The sequence below is a fragment of the Amblyomma mixtum genome, chromosome 9 (assembly GCF_055824585.1).
Source record: "Amblyomma mixtum isolate Tamu chromosome 9, ASM5582458v1, whole genome shotgun sequence".
NCBI lineage: Eukaryota > Metazoa > Arthropoda > Arachnida > Ixodida > Ixodidae > Amblyomma > Amblyomma mixtum.
In genome coordinates this window covers 38,138,808-38,152,299 of record NC_143020.1, presented here as the reverse complement: position 1 = coordinate 38,152,299, position 13,492 = coordinate 38,138,808, and positions in this window count along the sequence as shown.

Sequence of the window (13,492 nt, the reverse complement as noted above, 5' to 3'; positions counted from 1 at the left end):
TCCGCCGTAAAGCCCTCCTCCTCCGTCGGAACCTCTTCTGCGGTACTCTTCGCGGCCTGCTTGAGCGTGTCAATCCAGGCTCCTAAGTCCTCGATTTCCCCGTTCACTGTGTCATTCCTGTATTGCCGAAATCGGTCCCAGTCCGTCACTCGAGTTCCTTTCACCGTGTCTTTCTGCTTAGCAGCACTAAATATCGTGGAAAGGATATAGTGATCACTTCCTAGTGGCTGTCCCGTGTTTACCCACTTTGCATCCCTGATACCATTCACAAATGTGAGGTGTGGAGAGATGTCTATGCTCACGCTGTTGCCTATCCTGGTATGATCTAGCGGGTTGTTCAAGATTGGCCATCGCAGGTCCTGGGCAACCTTCCAAAGCTTATTTCCCTTCGGGCTGGCTCGGATGTAGCCCCACTCCGGATGAGGCGCATTGAAATCTCCCACCACGATGAGTTGAGACCTAGCCGCTAGCCGTTGCGTCTTTATCAGAAGGTCTGGCAAGCCCACCCCCTTATCTTTTGAAGAAGAGTATACATTAAGAACAAATAGACTCTTATCGTCCTTTCTTTTGGGCAAAATCTCCAGCAGGACGTCGTCCTCCCTGCTGCTATCTATGGTATGTTGAATCACTGTGGTGTTGCGATGGACTAACACGGCCGTGAAGACGCTCGATACGCCCCCTCGATCAATCTCTGGCTGTGTAAATGTCTTAAATCCTGGTAATTTCACCGAGCCGCTAGCCTCCTGCAACAAAACACACGAAACAAACCAACAAGCAAACGATGTGGGAGGGAAGAGCACCTAAAAAAAAGAAAGAAAATGCTCAAGCGGAACAGGGAGGGAGGAGAGTAAATGTCGCCGCCCGCTACCCAGGTCTGCGATCGCAGGGAGGAAAGAAACGCGAAGGGAGAGAGAAACATTTTTTTTTTGTGGTTTAGCTTTGGTTGAACCTAGAGGATTGCGAAAGTAGCATCTGCGCGTAGCCACATATTGTTGGGTGAGCTGCGACGCCCACTCTCGCCGTTTCGCGTGCTATTGCACGACCATACTGAGCATGCGCGAGGAGCAAGTGACGTCACTACGCACAGCTGGCGTGCCGGCGGCCCCGACACTCTAGCTGTGCACCGCTACTGTGCATCGGAGAGGAGAGAGGGAGAAGTAATGAGAGCAAACGGCAGCGGCGGCTGCCCCGACACGCTAGCTTATACCCTTGAGCTAATGTATGTACCCTAGAGCTTTCAGCAGAACGAAGATTGCGCATTCGCGCAGCTAGCAGTTTAATAATTTTGCATACGAGGTGAATGGTTAAGGAAATAGAGAATGCTGGAAGGTGTGGGTGCACGAGTACTCGAGATGATCGTGCGCTTGTTTAACCGCCTTCGCCATGCTGGTGATCAAACGCACATTCTAGCAAACAGGACATAGATACTTGTACCAACTGCTATTATTTTTTAAGGCGAGCTCGTATTGCCAAAGATAATAACGAAATATTGATGGAATGTAGATTGTGCTGCAAGAGAGGTATCGTAAACATTAAGTTTCTGCACGTTGCATTCTTGAGACATAAGATGTCTTTTTAGATATCCAGTTTTAGTGTTGCGAAATAGACAAAGCTTTACCCACTGCAAAATTATATCTTGCCTGGTGCAAGCCTAAAAACTTTTAATTTCAATTTTTTTTTGTAATCCACGGGTCCGCATCTGTCTCGTCTCAAACAATCGGAGCAGAATATGGCCTGTAAATTAGGAAAATTACATTTTATTTCCTTGCAGTGGTCGTAAAATGGTGAGTCAATTGTGTTTGTTGTGCAGCTATCGCATGGAGGATTCCGTGTGATTCGCATGGCAGAGCACCATCATCATAGCATTACAATGAAATGGTGACGTCAATGTTGGTGCTGGCTGCAGTGCCGCCTTTTTGTGATGAACATCAAGAGCATAGTTAGCGATAAATTACGCAGTCTAGTGAATAAATTTTATTCTGATTTTCTCACATTGCACTCTCTGGACGACATCTGCCTCGCATCCGCTCGAATTCCACAACAAAGCACCTTTGTCTGGTTTATAGTTTGAAAGTGAATTCTGAGACATTGACAAGCACAACTAAGGTGTCGAATTTTCGTCGTAGATTACCAATGGTGCCTAGAAAATTTTTGCAGGGCAAGTTTTGATGTAATTCTGCATGCTGGAATTCAACTTACTTCTATGAGGACAGGGAACTAAAATTACCCTAATTGCCTTATTGCACAGAAGTGAGGCTTAAAGCTTCCGCACTTTCTTTCAAAGTGTTTACGCCACTGTTGTTTTGCGTAGCGTTATTTGCAAGTACTCGAAAACATTATTGCATAACTGGAAATACAATTATTTATAAATTAACGATATAAAGCTACAAGTATGCGACCAGTTTGGCTGCATTTGATGTTTCGATTACTGAAAATGTTTTAATTGTCTAGTCATCCCTTGAAGCAATTGCAGTTCGAAATGCCGAGTTCATGGGCAAGAAACGCAAAGCGCAAAGGAGTCATTTAAATGTCCCCTAAGCAATTGATGAAACATTTGTGAATTTTGTATACTCTGTCTCCCCTTCGATTAGAAAACGCAGTTTAAACAACGGCATGTGCCTTCGGTTCTGACAGCGTAATGACTGTGCCTTTTTTGCAGATGCCACTTATCTGATGACCCGAAATGCACTCAGGTATTTATCGGAAGTGGTCCTTATCCGAAATGCTGTGGACGAGCTGTGATGTGTTCTTAATAAATCGGAGATCAGATGATAAATAATCGGAAGTTTATAGGGAGACCAAATATAACTAAAGTACGGCAAGAACAAAATCGTTTGTTTTTCTACTAATACTCTGTCTTCACACCCTCATCTTTGCGCAAGAATAAATATGTTTGGAACGTAATCCAGAAGTATTATTTTCAAAAATGCTTCCTGTGGAGCAAACTCACAGCAGTAAAAAGTCCGATAGCGCCAGTTGGTGGAATTTAAATAGAAGAGATTATCCAGACATGAATCTTTTTCATTCACCAGCGACCTCTACCAGTCAAAGTGGTCACCTAACAAATTAATGTCAGGGACAGAAGAGGCTTGCAACGCCAGTAACAGTAAGGAATAAGCCGCAGTGAAACGCTGGTCGCAAGAGAGATGCACCGCTGAGTGCCATTTGGATCTTTGTGCGATTCCGTGACCGGGTGATTTTGAATATGTATTTATGAACTGATGCGATTGCGTCAAAGGTTCCATGTCGCTGAAAATCTGGCGTCGTCGATAGCATTGTTGCCCGTGAGAGAAAAATTGACGAACAATTCCCAGAGGCGCAACGTTCCTCATTGGTGGTGGGTTTTACATAACTGGTGGGCTATGAGTGGTTGACAGAATGTTGTTCGATTCAGGTTTGAAGTAGGTGAGGTTACAGTGAAGGTTGATGTTTGCGGAAAGATGTTTCAAGATTGTGGCTTTCCTCCCAAAAAGGAAGTTGGGATTGGTTGACGTTCGGGCATATGAGAGATAAACAGCTACAGTGTGCGTGATCCGGCTGGAGGTCAGGTGAAGTGGCATGATTACTGCTGTCCTAGGGGATAAAATGTGATAGACTTTATAAAAGAAGAAAGGTGTAGATATTTTGCGGGTGGTAGTAAGCGTGGAAGAAACTTTTCAAGGTTGAACTTAATGACAATTGTTTAACTAGATTAGCAAAGTGAAATCTGCCTACATAGTTTTGGGTCCGTTCAATGAAACATCCCATGGGCAAGAATTTGTTATGCATCAGCGACGACAGGAATAGAATACTATAAATATCTAAAACTGAAATTGCTACAACTAAAGGAGAGGTATAGATATCAGTCGTTACTACTCGGAGCGTAATATAGGAGTGAAATATTAAATACTGTGAACTGCCTAATTCTTACAAAATCGCACTTACTTTGCACTCCACCCGCCAGTACCTGTCCTACCATGCTGCTACTTTGTACAACAGAAACGCTAAGTTCTAAAAATTAATTTTACCTCGTATTTGCGATTCGTAGCTATAAGCTACGGCACTACACAGCTAGCACGCTTCAAGTTTAAATAGACCCGCCTGACGACCCTACTACTTCTACTACTATGAAAGTTTTGAGCGGGCAACACCTTTAATAGGCAATCAGCTTTTAACAACTTACCCTAAAAGGGGATTTCTCTGAGTGAGCGTGAACTCAAACATCGCAACTGAAACATCGCAGGAAATGAAAGCCTCTGGCCGCTCATCAACGCATCCACAAGAGAACTTATAATTCTCACGAGGACTGCGCTCGCCATCAGAGAAAACACTTCGCAACTATCTCAGCGTGCATGCTAAACTGCTTTCTTCGTAGCGAAAACTTTCTACCGTTCCGGCTTAAACTTTCTTAGTCGGTTCTCTGAGTCCACCTTGGAAAAGTGATGCGTTGCCCTTGCCACAGAGTCTGCTACACGCTATGCAATGAAACCATCACTTTCCATCAAGACTCTTACTGATCTTGCGACTTTCCTCGTAACGACTTGCTCTGAACCACTGCATTCTATCTTATAGCCCTTCCCTTAAACCTGTTGTTGACAGTTTGCCTTCGCGTTGGCTCTCAAATTGACTACACTGTCCTCTCCTTTTTTACAAAACATTAGCACTCCATATGGCCGCAACTCAAACGGGCTAATCTAACGCCTCAACCGCACTCTTTTAGACATGCTCGCAGCGTACGTTTTGGTGGCCTAGAGTGACTAGGATATTGCTCCCCCATATGTTATATTCGCACACATCTCCATTCGCCTTGTCACTGTCAGTTATTCACCTTTCTTGCTTATGTACCGCCATTTGTCCTATGAATGAGGAGCGCTGCTGCTCCTCATTCAGAATAAGAAACGTCTCGATTAACCATGCTGATAATGCCCACTCGCTAGCACGCTCCCGACCAAAAGCCTAGCAGGTCACATAGCGGGACTACTACGTCCAATGCCACACGACATTTCCCCTCTACCACGCTGGCTTCCTAGACTTCTTTTTATTGCTATATCACCACATCGCGCTTTTCGAAAAGCCTTTTGTTACGTATTGCTTGCCCGTTCCGAGTACTGCTTCAGGTCGCCGCAGTCACGGATGATATTTCTCCATCATTCCCGAAGACCACCAGACTATCCGCCTCATATGCCGCATTGCCAGCCGCCACCACGACATGCGCGAACATGACCGCCGCCGCTTGATCCAGGCCTTTGTTCTAAGCCGCTTCATCTATTCACTTCCTTACCTCTTCCTTTCTGGCACCGAGGAGGGCAAAGTCAACATCCTCCTTCGCCAGGCCTATAAGTCGGCCCTATTCCTTTCCATAGCTACCTCGACGGCTCGACATGTGACCATGGGTGTCCACAACTTCCTTACGGAGCTGACGAAGGCCCATCGTACGGCACAGCTCTCCCGCACCTGTCCAGGTAGCGCACTTCTCTCCTCCCTTAAGCCCTCCCCCCCTATCCTCCTTCCCACCTCACTACCCATCCCTTCGCATGTGTCACCCTCCTAACCATTCATTTCCTGTCTAAACATATGAATCCTGAACACCACCACTCCCGCAGAGCAGCGCGAGCCTCCGCGCTTTGGCGTGAGTACGGTCGGAAACCTGCCGTGGCTTATGTGGATGCAGCCCCGTACAGCCGCTACCCAGCCTACGCCCTTGCAGTCACTGACAACTCTCTCCGACCCATTCTGACTGCCTCAGTCTACACTATGACCTCTGTAGACGCCGAGGGGGTACCTAATGCCCTTGCCATCACGAAGACTTCCGCGGAATACATTTTCAGTGACACCAAGCCTGCGGTCTGCAACTACGCGGTTGGACGGGTGGCACCCTCGGTCATCGGCATCTGACGTTCAAACACCATCCCCTTTCGCCCAATCCAAATCGTTTGGGTGCCTGCTCCCGCGGCCCATCCTGGCAACGAGGCGGCTAATTATATCGCTCGCGATATGATCGAGATCGCAAGCCCACCGCCGCCGGGAGTGGATAAGCGCGATGCGCTCCTCACGTACCATGACATTACTTTGCACTACCGCCTCTCACGTCTCACTTTGCCCTCTCCGCACAAATCCCTTTCCCAGCACCACCAACGCATGTGGCGCCATATTCAGGCCTACACCTTTCTCACCCTCACACGTCTTGCCCTCCTCCACCCCGGAGCATGCTCGCGGGCCTGCCGCTTATGTGACAGCCGAAGAGCCGACTACGATCATATCCTATTCTCTTGGCCAGCACACTTGCCCCCTGCCTCTTGGCACCTAAGCAGTGTGCAGCAGTGAGGGCTGCTTTGTCCAGCACCGAGCCGAATCTCGATCTGCGGCTGGTGACCTGGGCAGAGGACGTCGCGACTCGGCACGGCCTGGACGCCACAACTGGCAGCCTGAAGGCCGCCCGTAATGCTGCTGCATAATTTTGTTTTTTTTAAGCCTTCTCATAAAAAGGTTTTCACCGCCACCACCACCTCTTGCCATGCTCGATGTGATGAAAAACACGTCTCATGCTCCAAGTCCTCTCATCGCAGCGTTACAATCTACAACGAGCGCTATTGTTGGGGATGCAGGCTGTGCAGCGCTTTGCCGTGACCCATTTTCTGTGACAAAAGAATGCTCGCATCTTAAAGGAATCGAGATGACAGAAACTGCGAAGGTGTTTTCAAGAAATGGTTTGGCTGTTGATAGGTAGTTTGAACTCCTGCTTTAATAAATCTATCGCTGATTTAAATTCATGGCAGAAACCACAAGGTCCCCAGATAATTTCAAATTCCCCCTATCTGCCATTTGTTATAGCCTACAATTTATATTTTGCAACTAAAGTAATATTGTTGAAGTATTTTACTTAAATTTTCTTGCTTGTACCTTGTTTTGCGGGGATAGGGTGGCCGCAGCTGTAGAAGGACAGGGTTAATTGGAGATACATGGGAAAGGCATTTTCACTGAAGTGGGCATAATCAGGCTTATAATCTTATCAAGAAATGCGAATTCACAGAATAGTTTGAAGAAATAACAACTGCACTGCATGCTCATTGATGCTTCGTAGCTGATTATGCTGCCCTGCAATGTACATGGCTTTTGTAATCAAGGACACATTCCATTAGGTGCGCTTTGAAATCACCAAAATTGAACGAAAGTTAGCCGGTGTTTCACTCCGCTCCTGTTCACACTATACTTCGAGCCAGTTTGCATCAGTGTTTTAAACTGTAAAGCCTCCAGTGAATTATATATCATCTTTCACGAACTGCAGTTATTGGCTTATGCTGATGTCCTCGCGTTTTTCTGCTATGAGCCAAGCATCAGTGAGGTTATTCGTTTAACGGAGGACTTTGGTACAGTGTCTGGAGCTCAGATTGATCTTTCTAAGAGTTGCGGTCTCTGATCCGAAATGTGGGGATCGACACATGCCTTATATGCTGGTATGCAATGGACACGGAAGCCACTCAATTACTTTGGCGCTCCTTTGAGTACCTATAAGCATAGTGCACATTACTGGAAAGGCCGCATGCCAGCTCTTCAGTGCTATGATGAGGCTTTTGTCCCTCATGGTCCTCTACTTTGGAGAGGTGCATTCGTTCACAGATGAATGAATAGAGACTGGTTATGAGGGCAGCCATTTATAATCAAGCTCCTGGAACAGTTTTCGTAACAAAGCAGTGTCCCAGAAGGAAGGTTTGGTTCGGTTTGGTTTATTAAGGTTTAGCGTCCCAAAGCGACTCAGGCTATGAGGAACGCCGTAGTGAAGGGCTCCGGAAACTTCGACCAGCTGGGGTTCTGTAACGTGCACTCACATCGCACAGTACAGGAGCCTTTAGAATTTCGCCTTCATCGAAATTCAGTCACCGCAGCCGAGATCAAACGCGTGTCTTTCGGGTCATTAGCCGAGCACCTTAACCACTCAGCCACCGCGGGGGGCCCAGATGAAAGGATTGAATGAATATTGACGTAATTAAAAAAAAGAGTGAATGATACACTCCGTCTAGCGCCTAGTTCCTCTTGAGTTTCATTGCAATACTGTAACGCCGTGTGCGCACATGTGAGTTAGATTTATTGACCATCCCTTCAAGCCACGTATTTGATGACTTCCAATCAAGGTAGACATTGGAAGCTGTAGCAGATTTGAGAGCAATTATGTGAAAATCTTGTAACCATCATTAGAAAGCGTCATCTTCCTGTAGCCCTCTACGAATCGTAGTTTTCCCATTATACCGGTGTTTGGTATTAAGACAACGTGGCTTTTGGTAACTTACGGCGCAAAAATCCCATATTTATACTGGTCTCAAACATTTTGGGGAGGACCGAGGAAAAACATATTTAAATGTCTTGCAAAAGTGCTCTGAAAGGTCGTCAGGTCCAGCAGTTTTTGAAAAGGGCAATCGATCAATTACAACTTCCAAATCACCCAAGGTTAAAAGACCATTATCGCCGCACGCTCATCTTCAGAAGGTGGAGTAACCATAGACAACCAACGCGCAACATGAACTTCATCAAGTGTGCTTGCAGTGGCAGCACAAAAGAGGCGTAATGATTTGCGAGCTCATTCACTAATGCATCTGTAGGTGGTACCGGTACACCAACACATTAGAACTCAGAGACTAACTTGGCAGCCACGTGGCGACGCTCGTCCCCAAAGCCTGTCTAGTTGGCTCCTCAGAGTGCAAAGCACAATTGCTGCTGGATTGAACACGGGCCACACGAAAGTGTTGCGCATCGGAATTTTGAAGCTGACACTTAAAAGTTGCATTTCCTTCGTGCAGATTATATAAGCTCTGAAGTAACCGTTTCTCCTTAGCGTGTTTATAATACGACCTCATTGAGCCGATCTCAATAGCTAAGGCGCGAAATTCTTGTTTAAATGTCTCATATGCTCCAAATATTAGCACTCTGAAGGTCAAGCAAGACATCAAAGCTCTCCTGACTCGCTGCATGAAGTCTTCCTAGAATAGCAACAAATAATTAAGCTTCCATAGTGCGCACTGCGGCTGGAACTTGGGGTGGCCAGTCTCCAATCCGGCCATTGACCATGGCATCAACGGATAAAGAGATAGGCATTGTATCACAACAAATGCGCTTTTTAAGGAAATCTTCGGAAACGTGAATCCTCTCCAGACGTGAATGTGAGGCTCCTCTTTAGTTGAAGGTGGATGAAAAATGAAGGGTAGTATCTGAAGGTGGATGACAATCCAGCAAAATTAGACATGCATTTCCAGTGAACGTTGATGAAAAACCAGGGCTCTCAATGGCGTTTTCGCTAGGCCCCTGCACGCTCACATGGGCCGCAGACGCAGTTAAATTCGTCCATGAGTAGCGCATACCAATCACAGTCTAGAAGTGTTGCTATACCTTGAATGAACTGCTCGTTAACAACTTATTATTGGACGCATATACTTTAACGAACCTCCATGATTTGTCATGCAGGTGAAAATCAAAACATATCAGAAGCTCTTCTGTGTCAGCCTTGTACGTAAAGACAGAAACAGAGACTATTTTTAACTAAGAGAAAGCAACCCGTCGAAAGCCTGCCGAGTGCGACACAGATGCATTGCAATCATTTAAGAAGGGCTGCAGGGATGCCTCCGTATCAAATTGACTTTCTAACTTAGTCTCTTGAACAGCGATAATGTATAGCTGGCTGCCAGAAAAAGAAATCTGCGCAGCTTTAACTGTTTCTGTCTATACCGGAACCTGTAGATGTTGAGTGTTTCGAAGAACAACTACTGGACGTTTGCCATGGTAACCAACCGCAGTGGTAATATGAACCTCAGCAATGCAGTGACTCGAAGCTGCAGCTACGCCTCCAGCTTATACTTCCTGCGGCACATGCACAACGAAGGCCCGTACACCAAGAGCGTCATCAGTGACGCTATTTATTTCCGATGCTTGTTTTTCAGGTATTGACAATCGACATCTGCAGACAGGTCGCCTATCTGTGAAGACTGGATGGGCTTACGTAGCACCTCAGGAACGACACCATACGCAGAGCTAGAAGTCGCTAGTTCAATATGTGCAACAGCTGACATGCCACCAGCAGCATTCAAAACCGATGTGAAAACCAGCAAATGCTCCTGCAATGTTTCATGCACGGTTTCGGAGCCACTGTGGAGTTTATAAGCGTACGACACGACGCACTCCTCTGTATCGGTGGTTGAATTTCGATGGAGACGAAATTCTAGGGGGCCGTGTACTGTACGATGCCGTGCACGTTTAAGAACCACAGGTGGTGGGAATTTCGGGAGCCCTTCACTACGGCGTTTCTCATAGCCCTGATCTCTTTGACACGTTTATCCTCATAAACCAAACCAAACCAAGCGGAACCACTTCTCGGTAATATGACCAAAACGCCGACAGTCATTGCATCAATGAGTATGCCAGTGACTGCGTATATGCCCGACCATACGGCAATGCAGACACAAGGGCGGCCTTCCTAGAACTAACACTAGACACTGAAGACCGTAAACTGCCGAAATATGAGGCACGTCAATAACAGTGACGCCATCAGCAAGAGTCATGGCAACATTTTTATTCAAAGCTCGCATCCACTCCATGTCTAAAACTCTTCAGGGCTCCACTGCATTGGAAGCAACCTTTCCGTCAAATGCAAGGGCGTCACGAATGTACCAATTCTCCAGATCTAAAGCAAATGACGCAGTAACAGTCTCACTTGCCTTGGCGGACACCCGAACGGCACATGATACGCAGCCCCCGGTTTTAAGTCGACGGTTCCCCCGATCACAGGTTGCCGGTTCGAATTACTGCCATGAGCTAGGCTCTAACTTAACGCAGTAGGTTGATGCCGCACGAAACGCTGAATTGCATTACAGCAATCCGATTATTATGCGGTAAGCGGTTGGCATGGTACGATTTTTTAAGGCGAAAGGCTTTAATGCCTCATACTGCTGTTAGCAGCCGTGTCGGCAGATGTGCCCGCGTTTCGGTTACGTGCCTTATATGGGCGTATGTGAATCATTACTTAATCGATGGCATTCGAATGATATAGAAACGTGATTTAAGGCATTCTATGATAACTGCATGAGATATGATGACTAACTGAGTGATAGTAGTTAAGCAACTAGCCTAATTAATTTTTCTACTCAGACCACATAAATAATTGAAATTGTATCTATTACTGACGTAAATAACTTTCGCAAAGCTTTGGCGGGTGTTGTGTAAACTCTATTTTGTTCTGCACTAATGTATTTTGTCTAGCTAACATTGTATACACAGGACTAATCTTTTATGTACCCGTTTCCCTTTTCTCCATTGTTTTGTTCTATATTTTCTGCCCACTCCCCTCCGTAATGCCTGCAAGGCCCTGAGGGTAAAATAAATAAATAAATATAACCGAGTAGGAAATTGGTCGAATTGGGTAATCGTGCCAGGGTCTCCGGAGTGCGAGACGAGCACGCTAACCACTCCGCCATGCGAGCTCGATGGTGTGGCATGAACAAAGGCGCGTGTAGTGAATGCGGTGTCTTCGTTAACTCCCATCTTATTCCCTTCCCGTTAGGGTGTATTTCAGGTGTCCACCTAGATATGCGAGACGGATACGTTTCCTCCGCTTTACCGCGAACTTTTGCCGCTTTTTAAGCGAGGCTTGTTTGTACTCGTTTTATGCGAAGCATATTACTAGAGCTACACTACAGCCCGCCGAGCGCGGCGGTGGAGCTACCATTGACCTTTAGCGTGACCACGTGACACCATGTGGCAACATGACGTCACAGCAGAGGAGAGATGGGCTGCCTGCTCGCGCGGTCGGCCGCGGCGGTGGAGGCTCCACATCAGAGGCGCTGCAGCTGACCACGTGACGCTACAGCAGCGGTGTAAAGCTGAGCTTGCCTCGCTGTCCGGGCACTTACGAGGCGGCCAGGTGTTGGGATGCCGCCTAGAAGCAAGGCTGATTTGAACGAGAAGCGAAAGCTTCAGCGTGCCACAGAGACCGAAGAAGAGCGGGATGAACGTCTGGCTAAGCGGCGTGCTCAATATGCGGCTCGGCGACAACGTTCTACAACAACTGAAGAACAAAGCGAGGAACTTTACCAAGCCTAGCCATCAATATGCTTCGCATCTGATTAGGCTTAACCTTAGCTAAGCCTCAGCCATTTTTTATAACTTTCTTTCCCTTTTTCATTATGCCTAATGGCAAACAGCTCGAATAAAAAAAAGATACATTTCCGTTTCCCAAAGACCAATTTACCGACGAGCAAAGCGTACAGCCGAACGGGCGATGGCATTCTGTGGACTCCCTGGCAGCGTTGCAAGACGCTGTGGCGTTCCACTTTTAGAGGCGAAGCTTAACATTTGAATCACAGGTCAGTGGCACAAGCAGCCACACCACGCTTAATGCTTTCGCCTTACCGCGCTGTAGCGCAACAAAGTGCCCCCGTGAATTTTTATTTAACGACGCGAGGAACTCACAACTAATAAGACGCCGACAGCTGTTCGACAGACTGAGATGTATACCCTGTTTCGTAATAACGAAAGGACCGCCGTCTTTCGTCTTTCTCCGGTGCTGCGAATGCTCGTTGGTTGGAACGTAATAAAAGTGGACCTAGTGAATGCGTGGTGCATTTCGACTTACTTCGCGAATTGTGCTCCGGCGTAGATGTGTAATTACAAGCATGTGAATTTTGAGACAAGACGCAACAAAAACGCGATCTACTCTATAAACCCCTCATCCCTTCATACGTTGTCTATACAGACTCGCAGGCAGCTCTGCGTGACTTCCACAAAAGAGTACTCCCCTTCCCTACCCGATCGGCCTTAGATGCCACCCTCATACTACTGAGCCCACGATGGTGGTGATAGGTGGCTCACCAGCCTGCCAGAGATACTATACACCGGGCGCCGGAGATCCCATGGACGGCTCCTTCGACGGAACAGGCGGTGAGGGTGTACAAACACACTGTCGAGGAATACTACACGCAGCAAAAATTACTTAGCTGACTGATTACCGCCACACTCTTCCTTATCGATCCGTGAAGCTCGACAAAAACACACATTCCCACCCTACCCGTTACAAAGAACCGTGGAAGGTGGTCCCTGCGCGGGCAAGTTATTCTAGCAAAAAGTGCCATATACACTCCCAACACTTTCAAATTCATTTCACAAATCAGATATAGATTTACACAAAATTTCTGTAAGAATCCTACGCAAACATTTCACTAACAATCCTTGCTTACAATAACAACTAAAAGTGTTATCTTGCCTTTTGTTATGGATGGATGGAAACAACTTTATTACAAGACAAAAATCTTCCAGGGTGGTCCCCTACTGGTCCAGGAGTCCACGGGCTTCTGCTTCACGTAAAGCCCGATCCACCAGCCATTTCTGGCCAGCTGGCTGAGCTGTCCGTAAAGCAGCCTCCCAGGAAGAATGAGTGGGATTGGGGTTGGGGGGGTACTGCCTTTGGGGAAGGACATTCCCAAAGGTAGTGGAAAAGTGTGGATCTGGGCACGCCACAGGTGGTTGTGAGGAGAAA